Source organism: Furipterus horrens, unplaced genomic scaffold (assembly GCF_987537825.1).
Source record: "Furipterus horrens unplaced genomic scaffold, mFurHor1.1.pri manual_scaffold_9, whole genome shotgun sequence".
NCBI classification, from domain to species: Eukaryota; Metazoa; Chordata; class Mammalia; order Chiroptera; family Furipteridae; genus Furipterus; species Furipterus horrens.
The window spans coordinates 83,114,063-83,138,931 of NW_028327179.1; the positions used below are offsets into that span (position 1 = coordinate 83,114,063).

The following is a 24,869-nucleotide window of genomic DNA, read 5'->3' on the forward strand; positions in this document are numbered from 1 at the left end:
TTAACTTTGTAGGTAGAAGACATGAACATAAACAGAAATTGTGTTCCAATTGATAGTAACATGTTGTGCCAGAAAGCATTGAGTCTATACATGACGACAGCTAGGGGTCCCCTGAAATGAGTGACCGCATTCATATAATTTTGATTACAGTATATTGTTATAATTATTATATTTGGTTATCATTTATTATTGCCAGTCTCTACTGGGCTTAATTTATAATTTAAACTCTATCATAGTTATGCACATATAAAAAAACATAGTGTATATAGGTTTTAGTACTCTCTATGGTTTCAGGCAACCACCGGGAGTCCTGGAACTATTCTCTGTGGATAAGGGGGAGACTAGTATACTAAAAAGATGAGAATTAGGTAAACGGAAACAACATAAGTACTGCATGGGCATGGGCCTTGAAGTCAGATGGACTGAGTTCTATCATTTCTTTAAATTGTTTTTCTATTACAGTTGTCCAATTTCCCCCCATTGTTCCCCCCTTGAGTTCTAATCTTGACACCAATATTTAATAGATGGAAAAGTGAATTACTTAATTGTCTGAGCTTCCATTTTCTCATATGTATTGCTAAATAAGAGTAATATTATTAAATACCAAATACAGTAGTTATAGTAAAGGAGATAATTTATACAAATTGTTTAAACCATTGTAGCATGTTTTATTATCACATATTCCAATATTTTGTAAGTATTTAGTCATCATTTACTCATCCAATGAACATTAAATACCTGAGCACCTGACATGTATCTATTGTCTTAGAAGTTAATAATTTATCAGTGAATAAAACAAGATAATCTTTGCTCATGGGAAGTTTTCATTTGTTTTTTGTTTGTTTTCTTTTTTTGAATAAAATTTTTATATTTAGAATTAGCCAGCTGGACTCATTTTAGATGATCCCAATTTTGTTGGCAACATCCAAAGCATCATAGTCGGGAGCCAGTCAAACATATGCTTTCTTCTCTTCATCAGGCCTAACCAGGCATTGGCCATGTCAATGTCATAAAGCTTCTTCATGGCCTTTCTGATCTGGTGCTTGTTGGCCTTGACATCCACAATAACCACATGTATATTGTTGACTTCTACCTTCTTCATGGCTGGCTCAGTAGTCAGGGGGAACTTGATGATAGCATAGTGGTCAAGCTTGGTTCTCTGGAAGTGCTCTTGTGAAGATATTCAGGCTGCCTTCAGAGCTGCAGTGTCTTAGGCCTCCAGAAGGTGGGTGATGTGCAGACCTTCTTCTCCTTCTTCTTCTCCTTCTTCTTCTCCTCCTCCTCCTTCTTCTTCTTTCTTTTTTTGTGGCTGTGCACACCTTTTAGTATGGCTTTCTTTGCCTTCAAAGCCTTTGCCTTAGTTTTGGCTTTGGGAGGGGCAGGGGCTTTCTTCTTTGCTTTGGGCACCATCTTTGTGAAAAGTTTTTTGTATTTTTAATGCACAGAGTAATACTAAACATTCAAGATTTTGCTTTATTGATTTATTTTTCAATGACTTGGTTTTACTACATTAGAAATGTTTGAACTGCATCTCTCACATGATCACTAATACTAACCAGTCTTGCTTCTTCAGAAATGATCCAGAGAAGGTAGTCTCAATTCCAATATTGAGTTGATTTAATAGGAGAACACCCTTCTTACAAAAGAAGGCCTTTAGAAGGTGTTGCTTTTGGATTTTGACAGGCAGAGGTGGTAACACCAACTCTCATAGTTAGCCTTTGGCTACACAATACTCCATTCAACATGTTTTTAAAGAGAATGGAACAATGTGTCACTAGCCACATTCTGTGTTACCATGTATTTGATGCTGGATGGGAGTCAATAAACTTGCCACTTTTCTTACAAGTCTAAGCACAGAGTTATTTAAGGAAGGATAAAATTAAAAGCCCTCAAATGTACAACGTTACCTACATAGAACTGTTTTTCATCAAGAGACCCATTTTTTATGGAAAACCATATGTTTTACTTTTTACAGAAGTGAGTCTTTTCTAGAGTGATTTAATTGTGCTGGCACATATGGCAACTCTATAAGACTTTGATTTCTAAACTAATGTCTGAGTTTCCATTTTAACATGTATAAATAATCATTTTATAAAAAATAAAAATTAATTTTATCACCATAATTTTAGTGTATTATTATAAGGTTCAGCACACTTTAAATCACTGCTGCTTCTCACAGAAGTAAAGAAACACCAAAATTATCAAAATAATTGCCAGGATATCCCTCTCTATTATTCTTGAACTGCACATGTATTCTGAAAAATAGAGTAAAAAATATAGACATTACTTCTAGGGTCTTAATGTAACATTTGAATTTCTCTTAGAAAATGAAATCATTCAGAGAAGCTCCTTGCTTCTGTTTGTCCTCTTGCCACATCTATTCTTCTCACTAAAATTTTATCTTTCCCTTACCTCTCCATTGCCCACTCTGAAAATACAGCTTGAAATAAAGAGCTAGGCATACTTAATTTAGGCAGTAATCAGAAGAGAAAGCTTTATGTTCCTCTTATCTCGGACCCACAAAGCAGACATATATGTGACTGTCAATCAACTTTAAAATTGTTTTGTAAACTACTCAGCTATTTAATTTTTATCTTAATGTTATGGTACCCAACACAAAAACTACCTCCTATAATCATGGATTCATAATTAATTTATACTGCCACTTCTTCACTGACAGCTTGAAGGATCATATTATTGTTCCCAAAAACAGTGTAATATTTTACCTTCCCCTAGCAAAGTAAGGCAGAATCTATTGAATTCACAGTAATCCAATTCACTAATTTAAATACTTTTGATCCAAGACTTTTTTCCCCTTCCCAGACCATCAAGATTAACTGTATCCATAGCTTAGACGTGGCTAGAAAATTCGGCAGCCCTCTGTTTTAACAGAGTAAATATTGACAGTGTTAACATTATCAGTAGTTCCAAGATGTTTTATTTTGGCAGGGGACAGGAAGATTGGGATCAGCGGAATCCATGATTTGATGTGTGTTTTTTCCTTGTTTGTTTGTTTTTGAATTGCCAAAATATTTTCATTGAAATGAGATACTTTACTCTTAAACCAATCACATCAATATCTCTGTCATAGAACAACAAGGAATAAGTTAACATGTGTAGCTGACCTCATTAGGTCAGATTTTGTAGGTTATGGAAACAGACCTGCCATCAGCAATTTAGGCTCATTTCTTAACCTAGAAACACACATAAAAGGAAAAATGGTCAGTTACCTCCTATTACCTTTTAACGTTGAGACGATTCTACGTAACAATATGTTCCTTTTTAGGTTTGAAAATATTGCTATTGTTCTGCTGTGACAGCCAAAGAAGAGTTTTGACCTAAATATTAAAGTGATTATGACCCGCTTTGGCCAATCAGTCTCCCCTTGCCACTGCTCAGTTCAACCCAAGCCTGATAAACGGGTGTCATCTTCGGTGATTTTATCATATTTATGTAGTTGGATCTCCACTTTGTTACTATGTACATACAGCTCTTCTTTGTGAATATCAAGTATTTGACATTGTAATGAACCTTCAGTTAGGAGCAGATGATAAACATAATTTTAGTTTATTAGATACATACAATGATGTTTGAATTTGTATCATTTGAAAAAGTTAAGCAAAAATAGGTTTTAAAAATCATTTTCCTATTAGAAAACACGGAAGCATTCCTTTCATAAATACCATTGACAAGTACTACTATTGTGAAGAAAAACATAGTCTATTTTACTTAAATTTATTTAAGCTTGCTATTTTGGCAGTGTTTTATTATTACTATTTTTCAGTCTTCTGCCATTTTCCAGAAACAGTTCATTTTCTTAAATGAAGAAAGAAATTCTGAAAAGCAGTCATTCTAAACAATCTCCAGAACACAATTTCAAGCTACCAGTCCAAACTCTTTGGCACTTTAGGCAATAATTTATAATCCTCCATTAGACCCTGCCATTTGAAATCATCATAGTTTTGTATTTTATCTTGAAAATTGTGTTCACTGGGACTGCCATTCAAAGAAAAATATACCAAAATGTAGATAAAACCAATCATTCTGTCATTTCCTGTTCGGCGTCTTAGTGGAGATGATGGTGACAGATGGAAATTCTTTCAAAGAAGTATTGCCTCAGTATATCAACCAGAATGTACCTTGTTTTGCATTGTCAGATAACAATGCCGACCAGAGCAATGAAAAAATAAACACAGTCGGGGCATCAGTGGAAAAGCCCATCACTCAATTTTTACTGATAATAAATAAATGGAGAAAAAATATATATATTCATTACATGGTTGAAAGACCCGAAGCCCATAACATTTAGAAATGCAATTTCCAAACATCCTGTGAGCATTTTCAGAAGCTGTAGCTGAATATCAATAAGGTGTTTGCTCATCCCCAAAGTCATGTTTTATTTTTATTTTTGCCCATGTTTCAGTATGGCATATTTTTTTTACTGATCTAGTTAAACATAAACCTTGGCAAGGTGTGGGTCAGAGCTACTATAAAGTGGACAAGCATATTACAGAAGAACGAAATTGTAGAAACAAAGTAAGTATCTCTCATGGAGAGACCCCCCATATTAATGCTAAAGCATTTCAAACCTTCCAAATTAAAGAAGTTTTACTCTTGGTCAGCTGACATTGCTATTAAGTCAAAATTACCAAAATTTTGTGACTATTTTCACAAAAGGTACTGAAGTGTCTTGGAATGATGGATGTCAGATAAAAGGTCAGAAAAATCACTGAAAATACTATTTTGCATTTTGAAGATTGTATTCTGGATCTAAATATATTCATTAACTGCATTTTTTTTTTTTTTTTGCCTGAGATGACCAGCTGTTAGTCAGACCAACAGTTGAAATGGAGAAGTCAGTCTTTGTGAATTGGAACCAATCTCTGAAATGTGGCAATTGAGAGACTCATGAAAGCAGAATATTTAAAAGACAATGAGTACACTTTGAATTTTTACCTAACATAAATTTATGTTCTCTACCTATTATTTCATTTTCCTCAAAATGAAAACAGTAACCTGACTTTCAGTATATCCATGGAGTTTATGACTTTCCCAGCCTTAATGTTTACAGTATCATTCTCAGAATTTTTTCCCACCCCTTGCATGCTTTAGAACATGGAGCAAAAGAAAAATTATCTTAAGGTCTGAGCTCCAGAGAAGTCAGTTGAATCTGGGAAGGATTCACGTTGCTGCTTCTCTGCTTTCTGATGTCTGTTTGTAAATGCCCCATGAAATTTAGCAACAAAAGGACTAAACCTACCTTCAATAATGTGGAAGGAACTCAGAATTACAGCAGTATGACAAGTTCCACCACATTACTTGTCATTAAGATTTTCACAGGAAATGCATGTTTCAGAGTATTCAGCTGGGCTAATATGTCTCCTGCAAGGTCCTTAGCATCTCATCTATTGTTGCCACAAAATATATCTGGATCAACAGCAAAACAATTGAAATGAAAGTATTCTACAATTTTTTTATGTTATTTTCTTTTATCCTCACCTGAGGATATTTTTTCATTGTTTTCAGAAGTGAGAGAGAAATGTCAACGGGTTGCCTCCTCTATTCTCCCTGAACAGGAATCCAACTCCCAACCTGGGTATGTGCACTGACCTGGAATTGAACCCCATGACCTTTTGGTCTGTGGGATCATGCTCCAATCACTGGGCCACACTGGCCAGGGCTGTTATTTTCTTGAAGTATAAAATTAAAAGATCATATAAAAGCACTTTTTAAATTAAGTATAAAAATCATTATAAGAGATTTTCTGTTACCTCAATGACAGAAAACAAGATACAAAACTTTTTCCCTCATACTTACCTGGCAGGCGAGATGCTGTGATTACAAAGGTGGTTTTCCCAGGGTGAGGCTTATCCATTGCACTTCGAATGTGCTGACCCCTGCGATTTCCCCAAATGTGGGAAACTTGGCTGCCTAATTTGTGGTAGTGAGGAACTGTGTTCGTGCTCTCCAGAAGAAAAAAGAAAAAGCAAAAAACAAAACAAAAAAACCCTTTATTTCTCTTTTAGAATTGAAGAAGTAACAATTCAATTCAATAAGAAACAGACTCTTAACTGCTAAATTCCTTTGGATTAATGGCATATGTAGTGTATAGGTTGCAAGGAAACTAAAACTGTGCACATAACCATAAAAATTAGAGAAGGAAGGTCTCTCAGAGACAACATGTCTGAATCTTCTGATCGAGCTCAGGGAGATTGTGAAACAGTCACAAAGTCACTTGATATAGAACTGCGACTCAACCCCATTTTTCTCTCACAAGTATGCTTACCGAAGATATTTATCAGAGAAGACTAGTATTAATTCAGATTCCATTACTGTGAAATGTTATAATTTGACCTGATCTTTATATAGTTTAGTTTTAGGCAACCTCTCAAAAAGCAAAATATAAAGACTATCAGAAACTATGTTTAACCTATTTGAAAGAAATATTTTAAAGTACCTTGTAGGTCATGAAATCATGATCTGAAAAGATACTGAAAGGTCATCTGATTTAGCCCTCTACCTCTTACCCAATGAAACACTCTTCTATTTATTTTGCAGTAAAAGTTTCTTATTAAAAAAAGGCCAGCCCATACCCGAAAATATCTTGTGAGCAATTAGTTTTGTTGTCATTATCGGTGTTATTTCTCTGAGTGTAACAAGCCTGTGTTCTTACAGTATTCTATAACACACATTTTCTCCCAGATTTGATTATCCTATCTTCTAATTAGTAGAATTTGGTGGAGTCTTACTATGTATGTGCCTGCTTTTACTCAATACTTATATACAGAATTGGACCCTAACTTGTATATATGTCATTGTTGCTCTATTTTATCTACTACATTTAAAAATGAGTCAATTTTTGTTTTATAAAAGATCAAGGAATTTTCATTTTTACCAAACAATCTTCTGGACCATACTATTAAATTATATTGTACTTTATATGAATGACAAGTAACATAAATCTGACATGGACAATATGTTGTATATTTACAAGATACAGCTATAAGTTAATGAGATTGGTTGGGTTTGTGACTTGAGAATTCAATTTTATAATTTTATAACCATCCCTTTTATATGATTATAGATTTTTCCCCCCTAACAGTTCATATTTACAGGAAAAACTGTCCTTCAATCTTTTCAGATACAGAGTTACTGATACATAAATTCAGAAATATAGCACTGGAGAATTCTTCAAAATCATCCTGTTCCGGGAGCAGATCATGTAAATTGGACTGGACTGGTAGAGCTCATAAAAGGCCTTCAAGCTAAATATGCAAAGATAAAATGAAATAAAATAAAAAGCTGCCAGGTAGCGACTGGTACTTGCTAAATGATTTTTACTTCCTATTCTATGTGCAAAACTGACCTCTTACTCAGTCAACACCCTTCCCACACTCATTGAGAAAAGGGTGGGGAAGAAACTTGGAAGATATGCTGACCTTCCTTATCTTTTTGGCAAATGGATCCTGCTCTACCAAGTGAATTGGAACAATGACTGGGAAAAAAGAGAGCATAATAAGTATAGTAAGATTGAGGTAAATAGACATTTAAGGCTGTTACCTACGCGTATTCATTTAATTGAGTTTGCCTGTGACCAGGGTCTTGGATTACAATGTAAAGGCAGGAATTATAAAGAATAGCATAGGGAATAGGGTTGGTAGCTCTCGTGGGTGATGATAAGACTGAACCCTGCAGAGCAGAGAAGCAGTTGATAAAGGAAGACTGGGATTATAAAGCCATGTCTCTGAAACATTGAAAGGCTTAGGGTGCAGGATGCTTTTTCTCCTCTAACTGACTTTCAACTCAGAAGCATTTGTTCTGTGTCTGAGTACACCAGTTGGCATTTATATGTTATGGTGTCACTTCCCTAGTATGGGACGTATTCGTATTGTAAGGGACACAGAAACTGGTGACTCTCAGACCACTAGGAAATAACTAGCAGCAAAGGACAAATGTAATTAAGTCTTGAATCAGGGGTCTCTGAGTCAGAGTCAACAGTATTAGCACACTTACATGTCAGGAAGAGATATTTCACAGCTCAGCACAAATGCCTCTGAGATCAAAGGGGAAAGATATTCATCACCAAACACAGAGAAATGGGAAAATGTAACTAGACAGTCCAGCAAACAAGTTAGGGAATCTTCAAGGGAGAGCTCGAGACAGACCTATAATCAGATCACCCTTAGTTAATTAACACCGTTGGTTAATTTATTAATTGCATTAGATTGTAACTCTGGAGTATCCAGCATGGAAAAACAGAGGAGAAGAGGGAGCAAGAAGAGAGAGGTACTCACATTAGGATAAAACCAGCTTGCTTGTGTGCCTCCGGACACACACACACACATATGTCCCTGATATGGCTGTGTGCTCAGCTCTGCAGACCTGTGATTAAACAATGCCTCATCTACTGCTTAAGTCCTGTGTCCCAGTGTTTTACTGTGAGCATTTCTCGCAATATTAATATTAGATTATTGCCACACCCTCACCTCTAATGCTCCCTTACCACCTCCAGCTATGTGATGATGTTCTCCATCCACACTGTCCAGTTTTGCAGCCACTAGTCACATGTGACTACTAAGCATTTTAAATGTGGCTAGTGCAACTGAGGAACTGAATCTTTAACTTCAATTAATTTAAAATCGAATAGCTGGCTGTGGCTGTAGCTTGGAAATAGCATTGGTTTGGCAATGTCACAAGCTATGTTACTTTGAACAGTTTACTGGGATGTGTTGAACCTCACTTTCCTCTCCTGGGCTGGAGTGACAAGAGGGCAACTTGTGAAAATTGACTCCCTGAGTGTGTAAGAGCCCCCACCGCTAGGGGGAGCTCGAGACCTTCTCTCATGCCTCTCAATTCTCCCCAAGGATAAAACCAATTCCTATTGAGAACCTCCCTAATCAATAAGATCTTGTTACTTAGGGTTAAGAATACAAATTAAAGCACTAATCAGTGAATGTGGAGCAAAAAGATAATACTAACAGCAAATATATTTGTTAATATCCACAAAACCGTCTTGTTAAGGAGGCATTCAATGCTTCATACCCAGAGGGAAGAGAGGTGCTGGCTAGATCTTACCCCCCAGCCCCAGTGCACTCCCTATTTTTTCCTCCCTCTCACCCCTATTCTAGGACAGAATTAAGATATTTAAAAGCCCTAAACACTTAAAGACTATGGCTTTTCATTCCTGCATCATTGTAAATGAAAAGAATGTTAGAGGTGTAAGAGGATCAGCGAAGTTTTTTCAAAAATGCTGTTGCACTGAGCACAATGGTGAGCCTGCCTTTTGGAGATGTCTCTGTCTCCATCACAAGCACTTTCTTTGTTAATCTGGAAGCTATTGCCCAGTTTGGGAAAGCCCACTTGGTCTTTTGGGTAGGTAGTCCAAGCCAACAAGCCTCCAGAAGCAGTGCAGTAAGTGCTTTCACTCATTCTATCTCTGACTCATTTCTCTCTGACTTTAAATCTGTGTCATCCCCCTTTCTGAATTAAAAACCAAAAACATGGAATAGGCTTTGGAAAAAGTAGGTAGGGAAGAAGAGGTGGCCATAGTTTATGTTGTTCCTTTAAGTCTTAAACTTGAGCAGCACATTAGAATCACCTGGAGGGCTTGTTGAAACACAGAATGCTTGGCCCCATTCCATAATGTCACACTTAGTAGGTCCGGGATGGGCCTGAAAATGTGCATTTCTAACATGATGCTTATAATGCTGCTTTGAGGACCATACTTTCAATCTTGCTTTGGAATTTAGGGTCCAAACCTGGGCTGGTAATGATATGTTTCCTGGGCTCCTTTGTCAGCTCTATCTTGTGTGCATGGGATGTGTGTGTGTCTGTATTTCCAGCGAATTCTTAGAGAAGCAGCTGTGGCTGAGGGCAAGATCCAGCATTTCTGGGTCCCCTGACCAAAATGCAGCCTTTGAAATAATCTTTCATGGGCCCTGGCCAGATAGCTCAGCTGGTTAGAGCGTTGTCCTGATATACCAAGGTTGTGGGTTCAATCCCTAGTTAGGGCACATACTAGAATCAACCACTAAATACATAAATAAGTGAAACAACAAATCTATGTCTCTCTCTCTTTCTCCTTCTTCTCTCTTGAAAACCAATAAATAAAAGTTGAAAATAAAATAAAATGATTTTTCAATGGTACCCAAGAACAGAATCAAATAATTGCTTCTATTTTTCCATTCTCTGTTCTTTCAGTATTGCCACTTTTCATTAACTCGACCTTGGCAATCCTATAACTTTCCATTTTCTGAGCTATATTTCAGAGTAAGAGATGTTGGTTAAAACAGAAACAAGCCAACCAACCTCTTCTAATTTAATGTGCTTGTAAGAGATAAGAAAAGAAAATTGCCCCGGCTGGTGTGGCTCAGTGGACTGAGCGCCAGCCTGTGAACCAAAGGGTCACTAGTTCAATTCTCAGTCAGGGCACATGCCTGTGTTGCAGGCCAGGTCCCCAGTTGGGGGCATGTGAGAGGCAACCATACATTAATGTTTCTCTCCCTCTCTTTCTCCCTCCTTCCCCTCTCTCTAAAAATAAATAAATAAAATGTTTAATAAAAATAAAGTAGCAATTTACAAAATTAAGAAAAAGAAAACAAAACTCTGCACTATGACATCACTATTTTTTTCTGTGCCTTAGGGAGGGGCAGAGCCTGAGATGGTGTTGTCCCCATGACAGGTCTCCATAACCTAACTTCCTTCTTAAGCATGGAAGAGCTGAGGTTGAATTGAATGTCTTAAGAGGTTATGGAGAAAGGATATAAGGCTACCTAAGATGATTTCCTAAACAGAGGATGAATTAACACTGGGAATCCAGTGATCACCTGCTCCTGTGGGAATCATCTGTGAATGGGCTGCTCATCAGGGTCCCTTGTGAGTTTTTTTCAAAATATAACAGACTGGGCTGGCCTCACTCCTAAAGGTCCTGAGTCACTGGATCTCATTTCATAAATGAAGGGCCACAAAAGATTTATTTGCTATCACATTTACTGGCACAATTGGGTTTGAAATTTATTTGCCTGAAATAAGCTGTGCCATTTTCACATCTGCTTGCCACCTCTTTTTGAGTCAGGTGACACTAATGATTCTCCCCACAAAAGAGAAAAATCTATCTTCACCCCCCTCACTAAAAATGGCAGGGTTGCTGGTGGCTGAGATTGCGGGGGAAATGAATTTTTATCTTTCTGATCTTACACAACACTTAAAAACTATAGAAATAGGAAGAGTGTATTATGCTTACCTCTTCTATGAGAACAGTCCACTTTGGTAAATAGCACACATATCTTAGGATTCCGAAGACACACTTTATAAAAGTCCAGATGTTCACAGACACTCTGCAATCAATTTCAACCTTGGATAATTACACTCTTCCTATCCAAGGGCAGTTTCAACAAGATGTGATATATTTTGTTTTGGGTTGCTGTAAGTACCAATAGCTCAAGAAGTGCTGTTATAATAACCCACTTTATCCTAGCTAGTGGCTGACCTCTAGGGAGCTCAAAAATATTTTATTATTAGTGTCTTATTAGTTATCACAATTGAGGTCTTCTGAAGGAGAAGGAAAGTCTTATTACTTCCATTGTACAGATAAAGCAGTCAAGGCCTAAAGGCTAAGTGATTGTTCTGTAGCCTCACAGAATCCAGAGCCCTTGTGTTTCTGGGGTCAGGGGTCTAAGATCTAGAGATAAAAACAAAAGCAAAATCTTACTGTATGAAATATATCTTGTCATCTCCTAACCTAAAAGACAGTGAAACTTTCTTTCTGGCAAATTTATCAGTTTATACTTGACTCATGAAATAACAAAACATTTTCTTTTTCTTCTCACTTCTTGCTGTTATTTTGTTAAGTTGCTTTAGGCACGAGCTATTAAATATCAACTTTTAAAAAGTGTAACTGGCATTTTTCCTTCCCTGTATTTGATCAGCTGTATTTAGAAAAATCTCCCGGGATGTGGAGCTTTGTGAAGGTGTAAATGGGTCCCAGAAACTCTGCACCACTCCACAGGTTTCTTCTTTATTCTGTTCTATCTTCATAACACATGTGATTGTATGTAAATGCTGACAGTCCATGAGAGAAACAGGCAACTGCAGGTCAGGTCCTCCCAATATGTTCCCAGAGCACCCCATGGTTCCTTCCACCATGTTGCCCACCACACCCCTCTGCAGTCACCTATTCACTTGTTAGAGTTCTTTGAGGGCAGAAATGGTTCCTTTTACGTTGGACCCCAAATACATAGAAGAGAGCCCTGTACATAGTAGACACGTGTTCCCGATCTATTCCGTTTGTCTCTCTAGACGCACTTTCTGTCTCTATCCACTCTGTTCTGTGTCTGATAGGCCAACCCACATAGAAGCCATCAAGGAACTCCCTTGAGTTCAACCAGTAGGAGGCATCCACCAGTGATTTAAGGCCAAAGGATAGTGGGATCGAGGTAGGTACTTTTTTATTTCCCCCTTTCCTGGGTTTCCATGGGTTAGTGCTATCCATTTACGAAAAGCCACGTGACAGTGTTCCAAAACATTCCATGATATTTTATACAGAAATGACAGCCATGGCATTAAAACAATGGAAAGAGACCAAAACAAAACATAAAGGCAAACCATTAAAATGTCATATTTTCCAGAAACCCAAAATTTATACTAACCTGAGAGGTAGAGAACTATTTAAGGTAATCAATACGGTTGGCAGTTGAACTACAAATCGATGAGACTTTTCAATTATTTCTAATGTACTCACATTTGCATTTTCAGAGTTTTTATTTATCAGTGAACTATACTTGTGTATACCTGAAAGAGACCTGCTTCAGGCTGAAATAGGATTAGTCATCCTGAGCAGAATAATTTCTAATTGTTCTTTAGAAACTCCCTACAATCTCCCATAGTCACCCACATCAGTATCTGTGGTCAGGGTATGCTTATTTGAGTCACAAGGGATTTCTCCACTAAGATGATTTGGTTTCAGGTTATTTAGAGTTGACAACTTTTGAATTCTTGTTTGATCTTATACTCAAAGGCCCTCACAAATCAAAGATTCTTAGAGATGAAATACTGCCCAACTTTGAAACCTCACAGGATTTTTTTTAAGCTTTTTCTCTAACATCTATCACAGTTGAGAACACAGATGGTGTCTTTATTCCTCTGTAATCTTTGCAGCCCTTGGCAGGGTGACTGGCATATTGTAGGTACTCAGCCCATAATTACTGGAATAATCTAAGGGGTCATCTAGTCACACCTTATGATTTAAAGTGAGAAACTTCTGCACATAATTTCTTAGAGATGGTCCTGCAGCTTCCATCTGAAACCTTGTTATGTTGCAAGGCAGTTTGAATCTGCCTTGATAATTTAGCAAATTCCATCTTTCTTCAAGGACAGCCTGCTTATCTAGCATCAGTTATCCTGCATTTTACTTTTTATTTAGACCTTCTTTTCTCACTTAAGATATTTAGTTCTTTTTTCTTTTCCAAAATGTCCTATAGTATAATGATTTCAATTCATGTTCATTTGACTATACTCCAATTTGTCACTCTCTCTAACTATGACCCTAGATATAAATATAGAGATTTGGTCTTATCAGTATAAGATATGATAAATATTTTCCCTCATGCCCTAAATATCATGCTTATTTTAATTCTGAATAAAATTCTGTTGAGTCATTGCATACTGTCACCTAAGTGAAAAGACAGCCATTAGCATTTTGGAGAAAAGAAAGACAGTGGTATGCCAAGCCACACACCATAATCCAACTACCAACTAGAAAAGAGGTCCTTCTTTAGAAGGATTTGTTGGGGTCTGATTTCTCAATAGACAGAGCTTCTTTTGTGTCATAGAGAGACAAGGTGCTTCCTTGGAAAAAACACATCATGAGCACGTCTTTTTTTATTTGTATGAAAATGTATTCCATAGACAATTTAAAAAAAACACAACAACTTTGTAATATAAGGAAGTAATGTGGACCAAGAAAAGAGATGACCTTATATTTAGGTTTGCACACAGGTCAATATTTTTAGCATTCTTAAAGGATAATTTGTAATGTCCATAGAGTACGCTCGCTTTATTTTATGGTGATAACCAATAGTTAGAATTTAACAGACTTTGCAAGCCATAGTTATTCCCTAGGAACCCATGACATGATAAACTGTATCTATTTAACTTTTACTCCTTGCTTCAGATACAAGACAAAGGTATCAGTGAAAGATTGACGCCTATTATTCATGTGCATGTTTAAATGCAATTCTACTAAGTGGATTGGGTTAGAGGAAGGGTAGAGTAAGATCAGAGGAAAGTCTTCTCTAGTTTGCCAGACAGAAAAGTTGATGTTATTGGCCCTAGGATTTACTTACTAGGGAAAAGTAAATAACTACTGTATGACATAGACTTTTCATTTAGATCAAGGAGAAAGCCAAGAAAGAGTCTTTATGTCATATAGGAATGGTAAATAGTTATGGCTATTTAAAACTTTTTACTGTAATTTCATAGCTAAAATCTTCGTATACTTATAATGCATCATATTGCCATAAAATGAATCTATAAAAATAGGGCTAAACATAGAATTTGATAACAAAAACTGTACTTAAAATTTATTGTAAATCATGGACCATTTACAGTAGAAAGTTTTTCCAACTCTTCCCTCCAACCCAGTGGTTCCCAAACTTGTTGACCACCAGTTTCTCACAAGCACCCATTTAAAAATGCAGGTTCTCAACTCTCATACCCTGAAATTCTAATTCAGTAAGCCTCAAGCAGGACTTTATCATCTACAGTTTAGACACCCCTATGGACCCTCATGCAAGTGGTGTTCAGGCCAGGCTTGCAGAAACACTGGTCTCAAGTAATCCTTAAAGCATTTTTATTTTAATTGGTGCCTGAAACATGTGTCCTATTTTTTATTCTTAATGTGAACTTCTGGAGCTAGTGGGTACTAATCAAAGAAGAGAAGTAAGGCAGATTTATGGATTTTTAAACACCTAATTTTGAACTAATTTTAGGCTTACAGATGTATATACTATTTTTGAAGATCTACTTTTTAAATGGTCCTTCTATGATGCTGCACATGGTGAAATGCTAATGTGGGTGTGGTAGAAACATGAGGACTGAGATTTCAGTTTGCTTTTGCCTATCCTGTAAAATGCCCACACATATTTATACAGGCTGTATATATTTTAAATTAGAAAATGATCATTTATTATAGTTGGTGTTTACTCTTTTGGGGGGAATGGGTATTTTTATGCTTCAAAATATGATGCCAGTCACCTTAGTAAATAGAGGACCATACTATATTCATAGTATTTAAATTAAACTTTCAAATTATGCAATTTTAGAACATACTCTGAATATTTACTGTTACATTTTTCATTAAAAACCATCTGTAATCTATGTAATAACAAATAGATTTTATCTAGTCATTAAAAATAAGTTTTTTTGTTTGTTTGGGTTTTTTTTTTATGTAGGTCTGGTAGTGACCTGTGTACAACCTCCAAATAAAATGTCATCATTAAATATTTAAATTCCATAGTGTGGCTAAATTTTGTCATTCCTGAATATTCAAAATTATTTATAATATTTATTTAGCTTAATACAGCTTGAGTTATTTCATATAATGATTGAAAGAAAGAATCATTATTATGTATGAATAATGAAAACTAAGTTAAAATATATTTTAACACACTTGTGAATTTCTAAAGCTGACAGTAATAAAGAATATACTAAGAAGACATTTTCTCTTTATTATTCACACTAAATATACCACTTCTATATTCTGAGAGAAGAATGAGACCCATAAATATGATAATTATATTTAATACTATGTAGTCAATAAACTTAAAAATATATTGAAGGTGCCATATTTTTCTTATTGGTTACTAGTAAAAAAACACCTCCTCTATCAGAGAGAGCTGTCACTGTTAGTTAAAAATCCCTACTGTGTAAATTGGTATTTAGGTACTTTCAGAAAAGTGAAAAGTGAGGTTTTTTCTACAATTGGCTATTACAGCTTCTTTATAACAGTTACAACCTATCACATAAATCCTTCTGTGTTCTGGTTCACTGATCTACTCCATAAAGTCATTATGGACTACTGTGCCCATCCAGAAGCCCGAGGGCCCCTTAAAAATCTATTTCAGATCTCAAATCCTGCTGATAGAAGACACATGTTCTCAAAGCCTAGCTATAAAGTATGAATAGCTATACTGAGTTTAGAATTTAAAATTTTCATTTTATATAACTCAAACTTGATCTAGTTTTTGCTTCTTAAAAATCATCACAAATGTTGGAGAGGGAGGAAGGGGGGAAAAGAGAGGGAGAAGAGAGAGTTGGTGGGTGATGAGGGAGGACTGGATAGGACTTAAATGGTTAAAACTTTAAAACACCTAGAAAACTTCTTTCCTAAATTGATTCCTGGATCCACTATCAACAACAGTAAGGTGATTGTCAGTTGAATATCCAAACACCTCCTCTCTCCCCTCTGACCTAGAATATTTGGATTTGCTCATAAAAATACAGCAACATCTCCGCCAATTCCGCCCTTTTGTTCTGCCAGGAATTTTCATTGTAATAACTTCAGGGAGAAAGACAACTTCTCCTAAGAGCATGACTAAGATTGTGGGCCCAGTAAATAACCATTAGATAATAATAGTGTTCAAGACAGAATGTTGATGGTTTGGGTCAGTGTGGTCTAAGAGAGGTGGGAGTAGCCCAGCATTGTGGATTGTGAGGTTCTATTCTTGGCTCAATAAAACTGGTTGGTGACTTGACACTGAACTTTAATCATCTTTAGGTTTTAATCTATTTTTTCTGGAAGACATGATAATAATGTCTGTATCTTATTAAAGAGGTCATGCACTAGTTACCCAAGAAACTACCTGTGCATGAAAGAAGCAGTCATGGCCGCCACCCTAATGATATGATAAGAATACATTTGCAAGTGATCTGACTGAACTTCTGAGCAAAGTTACCTTAAATGTAGTGAATTATAAAATTAAGTTCTACTTGTGAATTTATTATTAACTTGTAAATAAGTCCCTCAAGTGGCCTTGTCATTTTTTCTAATTTATTTTATGGTATTTGAAACATTTCAAATGAGATAAATCATGGACCATGAGGAAAGAAGCCTCCATTCTGTATCTGGTTTTGTGATGCGCATGGATAATTTAAAATTTTCACATTATAGGGAGTTCAGAATAAACATGAAAACTCAATCAAATAAAAAAGTTGACACTAACCTGAATTTATCCAAAGAATATTTCTCGATCTAAATATATTTCCCAAAGCTAAGAAGGTTGGATCGCTCTACTAGGACAGATAATGCATGAACATGCTGGTATCAGAAACCAAATCAAAGGGTTCCAGAAACTTCTTTCATAGCTTGTGGCTAATTTTCCCAGCCTACCACTGCAGTATTCTGTTCTGACTCTGTCACTGCAGCTCTGTACAAGCTCTACACCTATCTGCTATATGATCTCCAGCAAGCTAGCTAATCAATCTTTGTCTTTATTTTACCACCTATAAACAGGGAAAATAATAATACCTGTCACATAAAGCTGTTGCAAGAATTACTCCAGTATGACACTTACTGAGCTGTCTGATGTAAAATAAGAGCCTCATAATCTTAACTATTGTATTTATTGTAATCATTATAATTAGGTGTCTTATCATTTCTCCCTGCTAGTAAGATTTTTCCATCTTTGCACAAGAATTAATGTATGACTTTTCACACTGCTCTTACTGAAAGAATAAATTAAAGCCCCGGCTAAGTGACTTGGTTGATTGGAGTGGCATCTCATACACCAAAATGTGGTGAGTTCTATCCCGATCCGGCACATACATAGGTTGCAGGTTTGGGGTGCTTATGGGAGGCAACCAATTGGTGTTTCTCTCACATCAATGTTTCTCTCTTTCCCTCTCTGTCTCCCTCTCTCCCTTCCTGTCTCTCTAAAATAAATAAAAACCATATCCCTGGGTGAGGATTTAAAAACGAAGAAAGAATAAAGGAATGATGGAAGGAAGGAAATGATTGGGAGATAAAAGGCAATCCAGGCAATCCCTTGAGTTATAGTGACCTTTTATACTAGAAAACAAAATAACTGAAGTAGCATACTTTTTCAGCCCTTAATGTTTATGATTTTAAGCACTTTCCCCTTTATTTATTTATCCTATATTTCAGGCAGATAGTTATGCTTCTTGAGAAAGTAAATCCCTCTCTTGCACAAAAAGAAAGTCTTGATTGGGATAAAACATTGGGAGTAAAAGATAATTTTCCAGGGGTAGATTCTGAGGAGCACCATTTACTTTAAAAAAACAAAAAACAAAAAACTCAGAAGCCAAGGAAATAGAATGTTAGGAATTAAAGTTGATTTAAAGACTCACAGGTCATTCCTCAGGGAAACTAACACTCTATTAATAACCACAATAATCAGAAGAATTAAAAAAGGACCATGGAATAACTGAGACAGGGCTCTGGATGTAGGTAAGTGTTGTAGAGATAACTAGGAAAAAAAAAAAAATTAGCTCAGGATTAGGTCTGGAAGAAGGAGTTTAGAGAAGAGAGAAGGGTTTGGTGACATGGGGAGATGACCTGAGACACTGCTGAAAATATCTCACAGGGAACAAACACTCATTCTCATAGTATTTACTATCCCCAAATTCATCTCAAGGTATCCAGAGTTATTCCAATTAATTATCCATGTATCGTTAAAAATACAAATTAATGAGCTTGAGTAGGAAGAGATATTGGACATTCATACTTTTGTATGAATTCTATTTTCTTCAACTCATTCTTCTTGGTCTCCCCCATCTCAGTAAATAGCAACACCACCCTTTCAATTACTCAGGACAAAAACCCTAGAGTCACCTTTCTCTCTCAGTGTCCATGTAATCTATCAGCAAATTAGTAAGATACTCTGTCAAAATGTACAGTGTCTAGCCATTTTTCACCACCTCTTCTATTTTACTCAGCCACGTTCCTGATCATTTCTCCCTGGGACCACCCAAGAGTCCTGTCACTGGTGTCTGTGCTGCTGCCATGGCCTCCTTGTGGTTAATCTCCTATCATTACAGCAGTTAGAAAGACTCACTTAAAATTAAGATCCACTATGCTACTCCTTTGCTCAAAATCCTGTAAGGGTCTTCTGTCACTCGTGGTAAAATTTACACTTCTTTCAATGACCCACAAGATGCTATAAGATCTTACACTTTACCCCACTCCACACCTTTTGCCTTACCCTGGTCTAGACATACTCTACTTCAGGACTCATGTCTTCTTGCTATTCCTTTGCCTAGAATTCTCCCCAGGACACTGCATAGTACAATCCCTCATTTTCTGTAGGCCTTTAATAAAATGTCATCTTTCCTAACTACTGTGCATAAGATTGGAACCCTGCACTCTATAGGTGCTACTTCTTAACCATTTCCTATTCACTTTCTCTGATTTATTTTTTCTCTTCTCAACATTATCATACGTTATATTTATATATTTATCTTGTTTAGTATTTGTCTTTCCTACAGAAATATAACTGCCAGGAGAGCCAGGGTTTTCTGGCTTATTTTTATTTATTTATTTATTTATTACTGTTATATTTTCAGCATCTATAACATCTGCTACATAGCATGTCTTCAATAAATAGTTTCTAAATAAAATTAATGATTAAACTATCTTTAATTATATGTTTTATTGCTTAAAGTCCAGCTGCAGTAGCTTCCCTAGGGGCCTTTGATATCTGTGTGTATTGGGGGTGCAGACAACTTTAACATAGAAAAGCAACTTGGAATTGAGGCATTGGCACACAGGAAAGTATTAGTGAGTCCAAAAATGGAAAACGGGAAGAGTGGGTCTCTGAGTACCTAGAATGTATATGAGAATATTGGTCACCTGGATGACATTGTCAAGAACATTATGAGAAAAGAAAAAGAAAAACCATATTTTCTCAATTTTATAAGTTCGCCTCATACAAAGCTACCACTTCTTCCTCTTTCTGAAACAGAGAGATCTGATTAAGGTCACCGGGGAGAAGTAGGAGGGGTTGTAGGAGGAGTTTGTTTTTGCAATGGAAAGCATCCTAGAATGGGATTGGCTGAGAAGCCTAATGTCTCCAGAGCCAATGGAAATAAAAAGAGAGACATTCTGGCTCCTGAGTTTGCTCTCTGTCAGGCTCTGGCTCTGGCTCTGGCTTGAGCTCTCAGGCTCTTCTTCCTTGAGGATGCCTGGATGATCATGCTACAGCTGCCTCCGTTTCCCAGCAGATGGTATTTCGTATGGGAAGGAACTCCAGGCACAGCAGGTTTATGCTTTGGGTGTCTTAGAGGGAACAGGCTCTGAGGCAGAAACCTGCCATTCTTCCAAAATTGTGTGGCTTTTGTGTATTCTGTTGTTTTAGTTGGAAAAACTAACCTTATAGAAACTAACAGGGGAAAAGATGGGAGAACCCAGGTGTTAAGAGTTTAGCCTTAACTGATAGGCTTAAGTGACCTTTTTTGAATAGTCTCCTTTCCTTTATCACCAAACCTTTGCCTCTGGAATTTTACCCAGAGTGTGGCAGCAGGCAGAGGGACCCCCAACTTGCTATTTAGTAACATTTCCAGATCAGTAAAGAGTCTCAAAAGGGCCCAGTGAGCTCCACTGCTCCCAATACTTTATTCAGAAATTAAGTTCCATACAGAAAGAGAGTCCATGGCCCTACACTTAATTATTAACCTGCTCTGCAAAGCCTAGAGTGCCAGGGGGAAGTGAGGGGTAGATAGTGATCTGAAATTCTAGGTTATTTGTGCAGAAGCAGAGCTCCATTTATCACACCTGTCCCCTTTCCACTCCTACCCTTTGATTAAGAAGACTATTCTTACTTTGTGGGGATAAAACAAGTTTAATAGCGAGAGACAAAGAGAAGATATGCATGAAGATAGGGTAAATTGTCCATGGTGTGTCGTCTTCAGGAAGACTCTTAAAAACCTAATTTTTTCTTTTTGAGTAATATACTACAAAAAGGGAGAGAAAATACCCACTAGAGATAACAGTACCTGGGGGTAGGGGAAAACATCACATTTTCACAGACTTTGGAAATGCCAGATAAGAAACTTTTAGCTGCAGGCAGCTACCCATTTATTCACATTTATCCTCCATATTATTCAATCCAGCCTCTGAACTGGAGATATAGTAAAGAGTAAAGATAGGAGGGAATAATTAAAACACAGACCCACCCCCAGAGCCTTTCTTGGACATGATTTTAGGTGTATTTGTGATCTTTATTATTCAAATACTGATGATGTAATACTTGAAATTAAAGGAAGTAAAACAATGAAATATCACTCATCAGAAAAATTATTTAATACCTGGAAATAGGCAAAAGATATTAATGGTTATTCATTTAGCATGATGCCACACCTGAATTTCTATCAACATGGCTACTTTATAGTTCCATAGGTACAATGGTTAACTTGTTGATTTTTATCCAGCAGATTCAGATATTCAAATAATGTCTGTTCAATAGAATAGCCTCAATGTTTGATTTATTAAATGATAAGATACCAAATTAGCTTTGTATCTAGCCCTCTGATTTACCCATATATATATATTCCTAGCTTTTCAAATGCTCTTTGTATTAGTTTTAACATCTAAAACTCTGACTCCAAAAAGCCTCCGCTGCCTTGCGGCATATCTCTTCAGGGGAAAGGCTAAGGGAGTAAACCCCGACAGAAAATCCGGAGCCGGAGTCCCTAAGGCGGTTTGACATTGTAGTCAACACCGGCAACTCCTGCGGCGCACCTGAAGCCAAGCTGTATTGACTCCGTCTTTCCCTTGGACCCTTCAGCTGCGAAGAGAGGGGGGGTCTGCTGCATGGGCAACAGCAGACCCTCCATATTACCCTGCCCAGGCTCTGTAGCTTCAGCGTCATCGCAAGATGTCGATTCAACACGGGAGGAGACAGATACCATGTCACTCCCGAGTTGGACTGCACAGCCATTCTCGGCGGTGCAGATAGACTCTTAAGAGGCTACACCATCGTCTCTCGAGATGGACGGCTGCCGACGACGACGACAACGACAACTGGTTCCCTTATTATTAATGACGAATAAAATCCTTGACTTGTTCATTTTACCTCTGTAGGAGAGTTATACTTTTAACTTTCAAAATTATACTGTAACACTCTAATAATTTTTATTAGCTCTCATACACTATCCTATATTCTCCTGAACTTCCCTAATGGGACTAAATTCATTAGTAAATGATCTCTTGCTTATTTTAAAAACTGAACCATTACACTGATCACTTGCCTTCTCTGTTTTCAATAACTACATCACCCATACTTCCAAATCATTATGTGGTCAATTCTAATATGTTCATAGGTTCCAATATTCACAGGTCTTCTTGACTGTAAGAAGTTATTTATCCAAGCAGGTAATTAGAAAAATGTATTTAATAGGTCAAATGTCTTTTTCTCTATCCTTTTCACTCTGAAAGAAGATATGTGAGTCAAAATACATGAGACTTTACATGGATAATTAACTAAGTTTAACATATTCTGACTGTCCTAGTAAAGGGTTAAATTAAATGATGGAATAACGGCACCCAAAAGCAATAACATCATTAAAGGTTATGCTACAAACATTTTAAAAGGAAAAAACTGAAATAAAAGAGACATATAAAATAGTTTTGGAAACAACTATTGTTCTGCTTGTTGCTACTATGCCTATAACATGACACTTTCCAAGGGTGACAGTCGGCAAGGTTCAGAACATTCACAGACATAATTTCTTCTTTAGGAAAACTTTTCTTCTAGTTATGGCCAATTTTTCTTTCATTATTCAGATCTTCATCAAAAGGGAACCATAATAAAAGCAAAATGAATCATTTCTAAAGATTATTATATATGATTAGAGTAGTCTACAATTTGTTATTTCTCAATTATTCCTTTATGCTACCTCACTGTTATTTTTAAAAAAAATTTTTAAAGGATAGATGGAAATACTGACATTAAAAGAAATTAAATAAATGAAATGAGAAAATTGGTAAGGTTGCATAATAGAGTTTAGGAATACCGTTTTTTTCTACTTGCTGCTGAACAAATATCAGTGATGGCTAATATAATTTAGAAAATTGTTAATATTCTTTTACATTGTCATAAGTAAATAATAGAGAATATAAAGTTAAAAAGAAAAAATATATAAATGACACACACTTCCATTTCTAGTGAGAGTTCCTGTAATATGGTACTTAATTCAAATTAAAAGTGTAAAATCTTGTTCATCCAATATGCCACTTTTTTCTATGGTAAAATTTTCTGATTAACACTAAAAATTAAGTTAGCATTTAGTCTCTCTTCATTTTCCAATGGGTCATCCTTCAACTTTAAATTTACGAGTATTTTTTCTTGACCAAAAGATCAGTTTGTGACAGATTCACCCATCATTGATTTAGACACCTCTAAATAATATTAACTAGTATAAGCTAAAACCTTTAAAAAATTGAGGTCATATTTGGCCCAAGGTCACACTAATATATTGCTCATCTTATACTAGTGACATTTGCTGAATATTACCTTGGGCTGCATTTTTAGCATTCCCTCTGGCATGGCTGAGATTAGATGTGACGCTTCTTGGCCAAAATAAAACACAAGGCTGATTCTCAAGAATATAATACTATATTCTCCATGCAACTTTTATTTGCTTATCTATAGTACACAGGCAGTTTATTTTAAAGCATGGGACTTATAAACCACTACTAGCACAAGCTAAATTCTTCTCCTGACAGGATGCCTCCCCACACTGTCCCTGTCTATACGACTACCTCCAGAGCCCCCAGCAAAATCCCTGAGAAAAAAACACCGTGGTCAAAATTCTCTGTCTACTACAGTGGGAGGTTGAGGGAGTTTATCCTCCTTCTGCCTGGGGAGTGTTATAGTTCCATCGCAGTGACAGTTTCCCACTGAGATAATGTTATAAAGGATGACTGGCATATGTAAATCCACCAGAACTATATTATTCAACTCCATTATAAGTAAAATAAAATTTTGTAGAATACAAAACAATATCAATTATTTATAAAAGTACTTAGGAAAACAACTGGCTGGTAAATTTGTACTAGGAAGAACAATTTTAAAATATTTTGAATTATGCTCAATATTTTATTTCTTCCTAAAACCTTAAAGGAAAAAATGTAATAAAATTATGATAATGATGATAATGATGATGATGATGATAATAATAATAATAAATCCACCTTTGGTCTGAAAGCCAAGTTTGCTCTCATAATCACCCTGTTACATCCCCTTACCCTGATTAGAGCCTATTAGTAAATGAAAATATACTTGAATTTTACTCTCTGAAAGATATGCAAGGCTTATAAAATTCAAGCATTTTTCTCAAACATGGATACTTACTAGTGAAAATTAAGTAAAAACCTTAAAAATCACTAATAATATTCAATACAAATAAGACTGTCAACTTAAAATACAACTTCTTCTTGATATGGCTCTTGGTTCTGAGCTACATGGCACAGTAGAATAAACCAAATATATAGTTATGAGTTTATTTTGTTTTAAACTAGGTCTTATCTAAAAAGGCACACATAGAGGTGGGTTTAGAGTCTTGAAATAGGATTATATTTACCAGTAATTTGAATTATTAAAACATTTGAAAATAATGCCCTTACTCCTTAATATAAATATTATCTACAAACAATAAATACTATTAGGAGAAACTCAACATAAGGCCAATAAGTACATGTTTCCTTCTGTATGCAGCTTTCTGTCTGTGTAGGTATCTAGGAAATGTTACCATATGTTGAAGAAGACTGAACTATGCTACTTCAACTCTCTCTATTAAATAAAGTCACTGTCTATATTTGGGTTGAAGCTACGGAGCACTTATAGCTCTTTATATCT

At 36.2% G+C, this 24,869-nt stretch overlaps 1 non-coding gene and 1 pseudogene across 1 annotated transcript; one reads left to right on the plus strand and one right to left on the minus strand.

Annotated features, from left to right (window-relative positions):
* Window positions 1-896: 896 nt before the first annotated feature.
* On the minus strand, window positions 897-1,410 carry LOC150002067 (large ribosomal subunit protein uL23 pseudogene; annotated as a pseudogene).
* Window positions 1,411-5,809: 4,399 nt separating this feature from the next.
* Window positions 5,810-5,973, plus strand: LOC150002068 (U1 spliceosomal RNA). The gene has a single exon (XR_016513240.1). It is a non-coding gene; the product is annotated as a U1 spliceosomal RNA (small nuclear RNA).
* Window positions 5,974-24,869: the final 18,896 nt, after the last annotated feature.